Source organism: Rutidosis leptorrhynchoides, chromosome 1, assembly GCF_046630445.1.
Source record: "Rutidosis leptorrhynchoides isolate AG116_Rl617_1_P2 chromosome 1, CSIRO_AGI_Rlap_v1, whole genome shotgun sequence".
In the NCBI taxonomy this organism is placed as follows: domain Eukaryota; kingdom Viridiplantae; phylum Streptophyta; class Magnoliopsida; order Asterales; family Asteraceae; genus Rutidosis; species Rutidosis leptorrhynchoides.
This window is the reverse complement of record NC_092333.1, coordinates 27237868-27251127: the sequence shown is the minus strand read 5'-3', so window position 1 is coordinate 27251127 and position 13260 is coordinate 27237868. Positions and strand designations below refer to the sequence as shown.

The following is a 13260-nucleotide window of genomic DNA, read 5'->3' as shown; positions in this document are numbered from 1 at the left end:
GAGACACTTCGTGATGAATGTTATTATTTAGGCGTGAAAACGATCGACAAAAATAACATTCAAGATAATATTGTTCGTGAAGAATATGAACGTTTTTTTTTTCATGTTTTGTGAAGTAAAATTTAGCCCGATTTAGAGTTTAGGGTTTAGGGTTTGGTGTTTTGGGTTTATTCCATAAACCCAAAACACCAAACCCTAAACCCTAAACCCTAAACTCTAAACCGTTCGTGTTAAAAACTCAATCTAAATCCTAAATCTAAACCCTAAATCTAAACTCTAAACCCTAAATTTCTAAACCCTAATATCTAAACCCTATAAACCCTAATATCTAAACCCCAATAGCTAAAACCTCAAAATACGCTCGAAAAACACGATAATTGTTATATATTACTTCTTCGAGCGTTTTCCCGCCGAAATAAAAACATTTATCACAAAGTGTCTCTACTAAATGTTCATATTTTCATCTCATCTATAATGTTCGTGAACAAAGTTTTTTCAAAAAACGAAAAAAAAAAAATTTTGCTTCCCCCCGCTTCCCCCCGAATGGTTACTTCCCTCTTGATCCTACCACTATATATATATATATATATATATATATATATATATATATATATATATATATATATATATATATATATATATATATATATATATATATATATATATATATATATATATATATATATATATATATATATATATATATATATATATATATATAATAAAATATTACACGAGTATTGTATGTGGGAATGCTTCATAACCGTTATCATGCCTTTTTGCTTGAAAAGTTACAGCAAGATCTCCGATAACACAAGTAGCTTGTGGAATGCTTCCTTTCCAAGTTGGAAAATAAAAGTATCTATTTAATTGAATTACCAAACTTTTAAATTCATGAATTGTAGAAAAATCATTAAGATTGAAAGTCACATGATAATATACCAGCCTTTGCAAAAGCATTATTTTCGCGTAATACAACTTTCTTAAGGCTCATTATAATTCCACAACAATGATGCCAATCTAATAATTGAACCAAGCACAAGATTGAAAAAAAGAAAAGAAAACAAAACAAAACTCATAGGCGTGCAAAATGATAAGCACTTGTCACATAATTTGATTGTTAAATAAAACTTTTGTTAAATAGGTGAAGAACTAAATTCTAAAACTTGATTATTGGATCATTTTTATATCAAAATGAAGCTAACAGTGCTTTTTTGCAGAAGTGACGATTCAAATTTTGAAAAAGATGACAATAATGGAGGAAATAAGAATGGAAGAGATGACACAAAGGTTACGGACACCACTACCAAGTGAGTAGATATAACTAACTTTCTTATACTCAATAATTTTCCTATCTTACTATATTTAACTGCATAGTGATGTACTAATTAGCACTTGCATATTGTTCTAAATATATGAACCTTTACTTTTTCTTTGATACTTTCTGGTAGATCTTCTAATAACACTTAAGAATATGGAAATTTTACTTTTCTTTGGTACTTAAAACTTTGTAATAGTTTTTATTTTGAAAATATGAGATATAAATAGAAAACTCACCAATTAAGTGGATTTGATTAACTGACATTTAAAATTTAAATAAATTTAATTGGGGATAAAAGATCACCTAAATTATTATATTATGTTGAAATATTAATGTATTTCTTGAATATTCTAGTAACTAATTGAAATTAGTAGATATTTAATTAGAAGAAGCTAGAATTAGTTTGTAATATTAGATATTTAGGAATAGAAGCATACTTGGTAAATATCAGAAGATGCTAGAAATATCTTTGTGAGCCTATAAATAGGCAATGAGTCTTGCAATATGATGTACACACAAAAACACAATCAAATTTGAGCTAATAAAAACATTACTTTTAAAACAAGTGTTCCTCTAATTTCACATCTTCATAAATACCTCTTCCATTATAAAATTAAATTGATCAATTTTCAAAACTAATTAATCTAAACAATTCTAACAAGTGGTATCAAGAGCCATATTGGGCGTTGTTCGAATACACCATGACTACCGTTGGTGCATATAATATTCCCGTCCCCATATTTGATGGCGACAACTATGATTTTTGGAGTATCCGAATGAAGACATATTTCCAAGCACAAAGCTTGTGGGATATTGTCGAAGTCGGGTTTACAACTCCAAAAGACGTCGAAACTCTGTCCGCAGAAGAACAAGAAAAATACAACAAAAATGTTGTAAGAAATGCTGCTGCTCTAGGCTACATTCAACAAGCCTTGACACCGTCTATCTTTCCACGAATCATGGGAGCTACGACAGCCAAAGAGGCGTGGAAGATCCTTCAGGAAGAATTTCAAGGAAATGTCAAGGTGAGATCCGTCAAACTTCTAACTCTCAGAAGAGATTTTGAAAATTTAAATATGAAAGAGACCGAGACAGTAAAAGATTACTATTCTAGAATTAAAGAAATAATAAATCAAATGAGAGCCTACGGAGATAATATAACTGATAAAAGGATCGTAGAAAAAATACTCATCAGTATGACAGAAAAATACGATCATGTCATTACTGCTATCGAAGAGTCGAAAGACATCGAGACTCTGTCGGTACCAGAATTAATTGGCTCTCTTGAAGCATATGAGGCTAGACTGAGTCGGCGTAGTGAAAACTCACTCGAAAGTGCCTTTCAGTCTAAACTCAAATTACGGTCTCAAAAATCAAACAATGGGGGGAAAAGAAATCCTGAAGAAAATTCGAGAGGAGGAGAAAAACCTAGAACCGGGTTCGATCCGAAAAGAAAAAGCTACCCTCCATGTGGTATTTGCAGAAGGACAAACCACTTGGAGAAAGATTGTTTTCACAAAGGGAAACCAAAATGCAATAACTGCAAAAGATTTGGGCATCTAGAAAAAGATTGCCGTTTAAAACAAAATCATCGAGCTAACTTCACGGAAGAAAATGAAGATATATCGGAGAACAAAAACCAGCTATTCTATGCCTGCCATGTTGCGAATGAACAAAGGGATGACACTTGGTTTATCGACAGTGGGTGCAGCAATCACATGACAGGAGATGAGAAGCTATTTCATAGTATCAACACCTCCGTCAAGTCCCGCGTCAAACTTGGGAATGGAGCTCTTGTTGACACTAAAGGCAAAGGTACGATAACTGTTCAAACTAATAACGTCACTCGATCTGTTAATGACGTTCTTTTAGTACCAAGCCTTGCAAGTAACTTGCTAAGTGTTGGACAAATGATGGAGCACGGATACTCTTTACTCTTCGAAGACAAATCATGCGTTATTCGTGACAAGAAAAATAACTATAAATTAATAGCCGAAGTGCCAATGGAGAACCGCAACTTTCCACTTCGTTGGCAGTATATCCAAGACACAGCCATGAAAGTTCAAGTTGAAGAATCATGGCTATGGCATCGAAGATTTGGCCACTTTAACTTTCACGCACTAAAAATCCTCCAACAGAAGAATATGATGAGAGACTTGCCTAACATAGAAGAGATCACTGACACGTGTGAAAGCTGTATGATGGGCAAGCAACATCGAAAACCTTTCTCTCGTGATAAAGCTTGGAGAGCGAAAGGTATACTGGAGCTGGTGCACACAGATGTTTGTGGACCAATGAGAACCCCGTCACTTAACCAAAACAGGTACTTTATTCTCTTCATCGATGATTATTCTAGAATGACGTGGGTTTATTTCATGCGTGAAAAATCAGAAGTATTTACAATATTCAAGAAGTTCAAGAACTTCGTCGAAAAGAGTAGTGGCCATTATATAAAAACGCTAAGGAGTGATAGAGGAAAAGAATACACCTCTACACAGTTTAACAAATTCTGTGAAGACGAAGGAGTTAAACGCCAACTTACTGTTGGTTATGCCCCTGAACAAAATGGCGTCTCTGAACGCAAAAACAGAACTGTAATGGAAATGGCCAAAACAATGATACATGAAAAAGGCCTTCCAAACAGTTTCTGGGCTGAAGCTGTATACACGGCTGTATATATATTAAATCGATGTCCAACGAAAGCCATACAAAACAAGACTCCAATTGAGGCATGGAGTGGAAGGAAACCATCAGCAAAACATCTGCGAGTATTTGGGTGTATTTGCTACATCCACATTCCAAAGGAGAAACGTCACAAGCTCCAAGAAAAATCAGAGAAGGGAATATTCTTGGGCTACAGCACACAGTCTAAAGGATATCGAGTCTATAACCTGAAGACTAATAACATCGTGATCAGCCGAGACGTGGAGTTTGATGAAGACGCTTCTTGGAACTGGGAAAAGGACAAAGTTGAAAAACAAACATATCTGCCACGGATATCTATAGACACTCCAGCTCAACAACCACTACAAATGGAGCAGTCTGAACAAGATGAAAGTACCGGAGAAACGAGCCCTGCTACTCCAACTTCTCCGACGGCAACATTACCATTAACACAAGACGAATCAAGTCCAGAGTCAACACCTGGAAGAGTCAAAAAGTTAACAGAGGTATACGAGACTTGCAACTTCACAACTATAGAACCTGAAAGCTATGAAGTTGCAGCCAAAGATGAAAAATGGGTGACTGCTATGAACGAAGAAATAAGAATGATCGAGAAAAACAACACATGGGAGTTAGTTGATCCTCCAGAAAATAAAGAAATCATTGGAATAAAGTGGGTTTACAAAACAAAGCTCAATCCTGATGGTTCTATACAAAAACATAAAGCAAGGCTAGTAGCTAAAGGCTATTCACAACAGCCTGGAGTAGACTACAACGAAACTTTCGCACCCGTAGCACGACTGGATACTATAAGAGCACTTGTGGCGTTAGCAGCTCAACGAAGGTGGAAGATTCATCAACTAGATGTGAAATCAGCCTTTCTAAATGGGTTTCTAGAAGAAGAAATATACGTCGAGCAACCACAAGGGTTCATTCAAAAAGGAAAAGAAGAAAAAGTCCTAAAGCTCAAGAAAGCCTTATATGGACTTAAACAAGCTCCACGTGCTTGGTATAGCCGCATTGATAGCTACTTCACAAGTTCGGGATTCAGGAGGAGTCAAAGTGAGCCTACACTCTACATCAAAACCCAAGGTAACTCTGACACTCTCATTATTTCCTTGTATGTCGATGATCTAATATATACTGGAAACAATGAGAGAATGATACAAGAGTTTAAAGAAGACATGATGAAAACGTTCGAGATGAGCGACCTTGGATTGATGCGCTATTTTCTTGGCATCGAAATCAGTCAAGAAAATGAAGGCATCTTCATATGCCAAAAGAAATATACGGAAAATCTCCTGAAAAAGTTTAAACTATACGGTTGCAAAACCGTAGCCACGCCACTAGTTGCCAATGAGAAGATGAGACAAGAAGATGGATCGGAGAAAGCAGACGCTTCAAGATTCAGAAGTCTCATCGGAAGTCTACTTTATCTGACAGCAACAAGGCCAGATATTATGTACGCAACGAGTCTATTATCCAGGTACATGAAAAACCCTACTCAAATACATTACGGAGCTTCTAAAAGAATTTTAAGATACTTGCAAGGTACCATGGACTATGGAATATGGTACAAGCCCACTATAGACTCGAAGCTTCAGGGATACATAGATAGTGATTGGGCCGGATCGGTGGATGACATGAGAAGTACTTCCGGATACGCATTCACACTTGGATCTGGTGTATTCTCATGGACATCAAAGAAACAAGAAACGGTGGCACAATCGTCAGCTGAAGCCGAGTACGTCGCAGCCGCAAACTCAGCTAATCAAGCTATATGGCTAAGAAGAATACTAGAAGATATGGGCGAGAAACAAGACGAAGCTACAAAGATATATTGCGACAACAAGTCTGCAATCGCGATGGCAAAGAATCCTGTGTTCCATGGAAGAACAAAACATATTGATATCAAATATCACTTTTTGCGAGAAGTCTACGCCAAAAAAGATATTGAATTAAAATACTGCAAGACCGAAGAGCAGATTGCAGACATATTCACCAAAGCACTACCAAGACCAAAGTTTGAGTTCCTACGCAACATGCTCGGAGTAACACCGAAATACATTAAGGAGGAGTGTTGAAATATTAATGTATTTCTTGAATATTCTAGTAACTAATTGAAATTAGTAGATATTTAATTAGAAGAAGCTAGAATTAGTTTGTAATATTAGATATTTAGGAATAGAAGCATACTTGGTAAATATCAGAAGATGCTAGAAATATCTTTGTGAGCCTATAAATAGGCAATGAGTCTTGCAATATGATGTACACACAAAAACACAATCAAATTTGAGCTAATAAAAACATTACTTTTAAAACAAGTGTTCCTCTAATTTCACATCTTCATAAATACCTCTTCCATTATAAAATTAAATTGATCAATTTTCAAAACTAATTAATCTAAACAATTCTAACATATTAGCCGTAGAAGTAGATTTAACTGTTGATATGCACATCTTTTTATTTGTAGAATTAGTTTTTAAAATATATCCTTGATCATTGCTATTCTACACAAAGATTAGCCCCGTACATCCTATTAACCATGACCACATATCTAATTTGACCAATCTGTTTTGCAATCTCTAAAAGGTAAATTATATTTTTTAAGATGTAAAGAAACACCTTAAGATTTGAAGATAAAAATAGGTTTAACAATCATTGTAATTACTCTGAAATCTACTTTAGTAAATGTTGCACCTTTCTTATTCACAGGAACAACGCTGCTACGCTTATGTTGTTGTTGACATTTATGGCAATATTATTAGCGTGTGCGTCAGTCACACTGCAGGTCGTAACTAGTTCCTCGGACAAGGTCCTTATTCATAGATACTTGGTATTCACCGTGTACTTTATAGTCACATCATCTTATGATGTCTATTTACAATGGGGCACCTTGCTTAAAATCAAGGTCAACAAACATGGGTTGCTTGGAGCATAGAGGTTGTTGCCTTCCTTGCTAGCGTATCTGTTATCATAATCGTGTTCCTCCCTTACAAGTCCACTTACATTCTTTACCATCTTTTAGGATTCTTTGGTTATTAGCTTTTACTTTTAAAAAATTGAACTCTTGTACAACGGAAGTTGCGTTTCGTTGTGATGGCTTTTAGCTTTCTAAGTTGTTTGAATGGTTGAAAGAACATTTAGAGAATGATGAATCTTTATTAACTCAAATTTACTTCAAATACTTTGACCACTCTACAATCTAATATGTTAAGTACACTTTCTTGTAATTCTATCTAATTGTATATATATTGACGCTAACCGTCACAATAAAGACAAAAATAGTATTAAGTTGTACTAATTTTTAAGGCTAGATGACAAACACACAATGACAATTTATGTGAAAGTGCACCTAAGAGATCTATGATATTATTTCTACATCTATATAAAATGCACGTTGCAGATGATTTATTATGGACAACACTCTACTAGAAGAAAAAAGACATAACGGACAAAAAATGCAGGTAAAGAATGATAGGAAGTAATAACTTACCTTAAACAAACTACTATTGCAAGTACTTTGCTCAACCGCTTCATATCTATATTTGCTTTTCGATAAGTCATAACCTCACATTAAAGGACAAAGATTACAGCCCACTACTACTCCTTTACTTGAGATGTAACCTGTTACACAAAAACATTTATGATAAAAGCAAATATACATAAATCAGACCTTATTACAAAGAAAAAATGAACATGTTTCAATATTGAAGTAACTCTCTAAAACAAATATTGTCCACTTCAAAAATATAGAAAAATTTGTGGTAACCAAATCTAAAACTATTGTCCCCAAGGAAACCACTTGTGTTCCTAGGAGCAACTGGAATTGCAGTGTTTGTTAGCAAAATCTGAGTTCATCTTTTCGGAAGAAAAAAAATGTGTTTCGATTTAGAGTATTTTCTTTTCTTTAGGGGAACAACCGTGCAACAACGAACCAAATCATCATCAAAGACGGGCCACCGAGAGATCAAGTCTATATTCACCAAATTTTCTGTATTTTCTAAAACAACAAAAGTCCCGACGCCAATCAGACCCAAACAATCGTCAACGGTCATTAGCCACAACAGCAGCCTCTAGCCGCTACCGGCCGCCACCAACAACAACCATGGCCTGTTAGTAGCTGCCAGCAACAGCCGTATGGCCACACAAATAGCCAACAACCATGAACAAACTGTCTAACCTAACCACAACTTCCAACAGCCGCCATCAGCCACAATTGGCCGCAGCCGCCGCTAGCAACCGCCAGCAGCCACCAGCAACCACCAGTAGCCGTCAGCAGCCATCAAAAAGCTTAGGCATCAGCACATATGTATACACACCTCAGACCCAAAAATCGTCAACCTCCAAAAATGAAAGACAATCCGGCACCCATCAACGGTGGTCATAGATTTCCGACAGGAAATCGCCGCCTATAACCACCTAGGAAAGGTACTAGTATGAGAATCAACAGAACATTTAACCCAGGTCATAACCTTCCCTAAACGGAACACCCAACGAAAAATCACCCTGTAAACCTACCCGAATCACAGATCCAATGAATATTCATCGGATCGCCGCCTGCTTTCCGGCAAATAGGACGAAGGAGATGATGAAGGAACGTACACAGTCGGGAAGCGAAGAAGAGGCAGTACACTTATTCACGAAGCAAAGGAACACACAAAGGACGGACCACCGGCGAGATGCCGATGGCCGGAAAAGGGAACGATACTGAGGTCTACAAACCAGGTGAACAGGGAAGACAATAGAAGAAAGATGAAAAATAGAAGATGTAGCCGGCTGAAAAGATAGGGAAAAACCCTAGATCTTGAAGATGGAAGGTGAACGTATTTGAGAGAGAAAAAAAAACTTCTTGTTGACTACTATACTATGTGTATCTATATCTATCTATATGATTATTATTACTGACTACTACTATTATTTATTATTATTTATTTATGTATAATAAAATTATAATATATATAGATATAGATATAAATATTAAATATTAAATATTAAATTTAAATATAAGTACATAAAAGAAAGATAGAGTTACCCACTTACCCTACTACCCTAGGATTACGACCATATTAATCCCCACCTGATATTTCGGTCATGAACCTATAAAAATACATCATCGTCACCCCCTATTTGGTTTAACTTAATTCAATAACAAAAAGGTTTGTTACTGCAAGTTCTGTTCAGATTACAAAGATTTATTACGCTTTTTAATTTCTTCTTTATTTTGTTTTGTATGAAGATGTCCAAGAGAGTAGAAGGAACTGCAATTGGTATCGATCTCGGAACAACATATTCGTGTGTAGCCGCATGGTTTAATAAGCACAATCGTGTTGAGATAATTCCTAATGAACAAGGTAATAAAATTACACCATCGTGCGTTGCATGGGATGGCACAGACCTCTTGGTAGGAGAGGCTGCAAAAAATCAAATCACCAGAAATCCTAAAAACACAATTTTCGGTATGTTTGTTTTCGTTTAAACCGCTACTTCAGTGTTTAATATGTGTACATGACATAGAATCCTAGTGTTAACCTTGATTTGTTATGCTTTAGGTTGATGTGTACTTTCCTAATTTTTGTTCCCTATAACTCTTAGATGTTAAACGTTTAATGGGCACCAGATTCAATGATCATTAAGTCGTTGCCTTTTAAAGTAATTGAAGGGTGTGGGGAGAAGCCAATGATGGTATTTGAACACGAGTCGATAGGTAATAAATAAACACCAGAAGAAATATCGTCCAAGATTATAAAAAATCTGAAAGAAGCTGCTGAAGCGTATCTTATATATATATATATATATATATATATATATATATATATATATATATATAGATATATATATATATATCGCGGTGATAACGGTTCCTGCATATTTTAGTGACCAACAACGGCAAGCAACAATGGATGCTGGTTTTTTAGCTGGCCTTAATGTCATGCGCTTGATTAATGAACCTACATCAGCAGCTATTGCGTATGGTTTAGATAATAGTGGTGATATAGATGGTCCCGATGTGAAAAATGTACTCGTCTTTGCTTTGGGTGGAGGAACATTTGACGTATCTCTTCTCAATTTTAACAAGGCTGGTATCATTACTGTCAAAGCGGTGGGCGGTGACACGCGTTTGGGTGGTGAAGATTTTGATGAGGTCATGGTAAATCATTGTGTTATAGAATTTAAGAAGAAAGAAAACAAGGACATGAGTAAGAACGCAAAAGCAAGAATGAGGTTGAAAATTGCTTGTGAAAGAGCAAAAAGGGATCTATCGTCAACAACTCGAACATCAATTGAAATTGATTCCTTTTACGAGGGAGTAGATTTTTCGATGAAAATTACTCGGGCGAAATTCAAAGAGCTAAATGCACATTTGTTTGTGAAGTGCCTAGAGCATGTAAAAAAGTGTTTGAGAGATGGGGATGTGCACAAGAATGATGTTGATGACGTTGTAATTGTTGGGGGCTCAACCCGAATCCCAAAGATACAACAAATGCTAACCGAATTCTTTGACGGAAAGCCTCTTTGCAAGAGCATTAATGCGGATGAAGCTGTCGCTTATGGTGCAGCAGTGTTGGCTGAAAAATTAAGCGATACTGGGAACAATAAAATGAAGGAGTTGATAATGTTGGATGTGACCCCTCTATCTCTTGGGGTGAGGACGTGTGTGAAAGATAAGTGTGTCTCACCTGTAAATGATATGCTTGTTGTAATCCCCAAAAACACACCTATACCGACTGTTAAACAGAAAAAACTTGGTACAGCATATGACAACCAAGATAATGTACAAATTGATGTATATCAGGGAGAGAGTAGTGAAACTAAAGAAAACATCTTCCTCGGTTCATTTAATATAGATGGACTTCCGGCAGCCCCTGCACGTGAAATAGTTGTCACGGTTTGCTTTAGCATAGATGCCAACGGTATTTTAAATGTATTAGCTGAGGTGAAACCTACTGGTTATAAAAAAAAAAGTATGTGTTGCTATATGCTCAACATTAATCAAGTCTATAAACTCAGTCTGATCTTTATTGTTGAATCAAATTATTAGAGATGTTTTTACTTGTAATGTATTTTCATTGTTTCTTATCGATGATCTTTATAGCTGAATCAAATTATTAGAAATGCTTTTACTTGTAATGTATTTTCAATGTTTCTTATCGATGATCTTTATTGTTTGAATCAAATTACTAGAAATGTTTTTACTTGCAATGTATTTTCAATGTTTCGTATCGTGGTATTATTTCACTCAGTTCTTCTGTAATTCATTTCTCTAAATAGCATTAGAAAGACTACATAGGCATTCCAGGCCAACTACAATACAAGTCATGAGCAATAGCGAAGCGAAGCTGGATAGACTTTTTTATGTCGAAAGCCCCAAAACTAGCTATCTGATTAGACTCCGATTCCAAACTCTCTAGATTCCGCATCAAGATCATCTTTTCTTAGGGCGATTTTCTCGCATATTGAAAAGAAAGCTCTAAAGGTCTTACCGTTTTGATCGAGAACCTCTAAAAAGCTATAGTTGAGAGTTAGCATCGAAGAATGAAAAAAGACCCCAAAATTATATAAGTGAATTACATTTTTGTCGTTAAGATGAGGGTACAAGTCATTAATTAATGACAATTTTACCAAATGCATAGTCTACTCGATTTTAGCCCGTTTAATTTCAAGAAGCTTTTTTGTAGCATCAACACTCATATTTTAATCATCAATCACTTTCTCACTTTCAACATCTAAATTACACACAAAGCACAAACACTTCAAATACTCAAAAAAGAGAAGTCCACAACTTCTTACAAGAATCAAGTGACTAATACAACAAACAAAACTATAAGTAAAACAAAATACTACTAAATCCCAGTAAAATACCCTTATTGTAACTCCTTTATATATTCAATTTCTTCTTTTGAAGGCGGATAAGCTGCAAATCTGCAATAGGCACAGATTTTGAAGACCCTTTTAGAACCAATGACATTGCTTGATACCACTTCTTCATTTTGACATAGTCGTTTTATTAAGACGAAAGTTCAAAAAATCATAGAAATATAAAACTTAAGATCGCAGGCATATAATGAGTATATTATACTAATAGTTTGCTTTTACACAATCATAGGACCCCAAATGCCTACCTCAATTATTATCATTTATCATCTAACAAATATAATAGCTAATCAATTACGTATTAACAGTTAGATGCTAATCATGCCATATTCAAGGGGTCGATAGACTAACCAACCACCTTTCAGCCATAAATATTCCTAAATTGAATTCGTGCTGCATAATTATACACACTTATTATCTAAATCATAGTTAATAACCTAGATGTCTCATAAAAACTCAACTTTCTTTCTGGACCTGCAGGCGTCAAATTATCAAGAACTATACTTGGCAAACAGGTTGGGTTGGGTCGAGACCCAAATGGGTTTGGGTCAAAACGGGTCATGGGTCGAAACGGGTCAGAATTTAAATGGGTCAAACGGGTTGGGTCGGGACCCGGGTCGGGTTGGGTATGAGTGGGTTAAGACCCAACGGGTTGGGTCGGGTCGAGAACCATTTTATTCAATAATTTTAGTTTTAAATATATTTTTTTATCATTTTTATTATTTATTATTTTTATTATTTTATTACTTTTTATTATATTTTGAAAAATTACATCGTGCAACTAAAATTCAAAATTTTACAGCTCGACCCGTTGGACCCATATACAAGACCCGTTGGACCCGTCTCTATTTGTTGGACTTGGTGGAATTGAACCCGATCGACCCATTTCTTATTTTTTTTGTCTAAGACCCAATATTTTTTTAAAAACACCCATTGGACCAATTTTTAGGGATGCGAATCTCAAAAACGGAAAACTTTACAACTCGACCCGTTTGACCCATATGCAAGACCCATTAGACCCAAATTGAGCACTTTGGGTTTGGTTTGCCAGGTATATCAAGAACACTTAAGAATGCAGTTTTGTAGCTTACTTGAAATGCTAAGATGAGTGAGTTGAATAGTTTCACCCTTGCATTAATTAGCATCCAAACCATCAATCAACTTTTTGGTCAACAAAAGAGCTTTTAATTTCGTTGGTAGTAACATTTGTGATCGTCTCTACTATATTGAAAATCCAAGCAATTCCATTTGGAAGAATCTAACACACACAATAAATCATGTAAATCTAAGGTTAACGTAATTTCTGAGCAAAACAGGACAAAAAAAAAGACTGACCTTTTATTCACTGTCAGTTTTATTACCACATGCTGCTGTTATGAACCAAGACAACAGGAACATGG

At 35.5% G+C, this 13260-nt stretch overlaps 1 pseudogene; it reads left to right on the top strand.

Moving 5' to 3' along the window:
* The first annotated feature begins 9224 nt into the window (after positions 1-9224).
* On the top strand, positions 9225-12968 carry LOC139886408 (heat shock cognate 70 kDa protein-like; annotated as a pseudogene).
* The last annotated feature ends 292 nt before the right edge of the window (positions 12969-13260 follow it).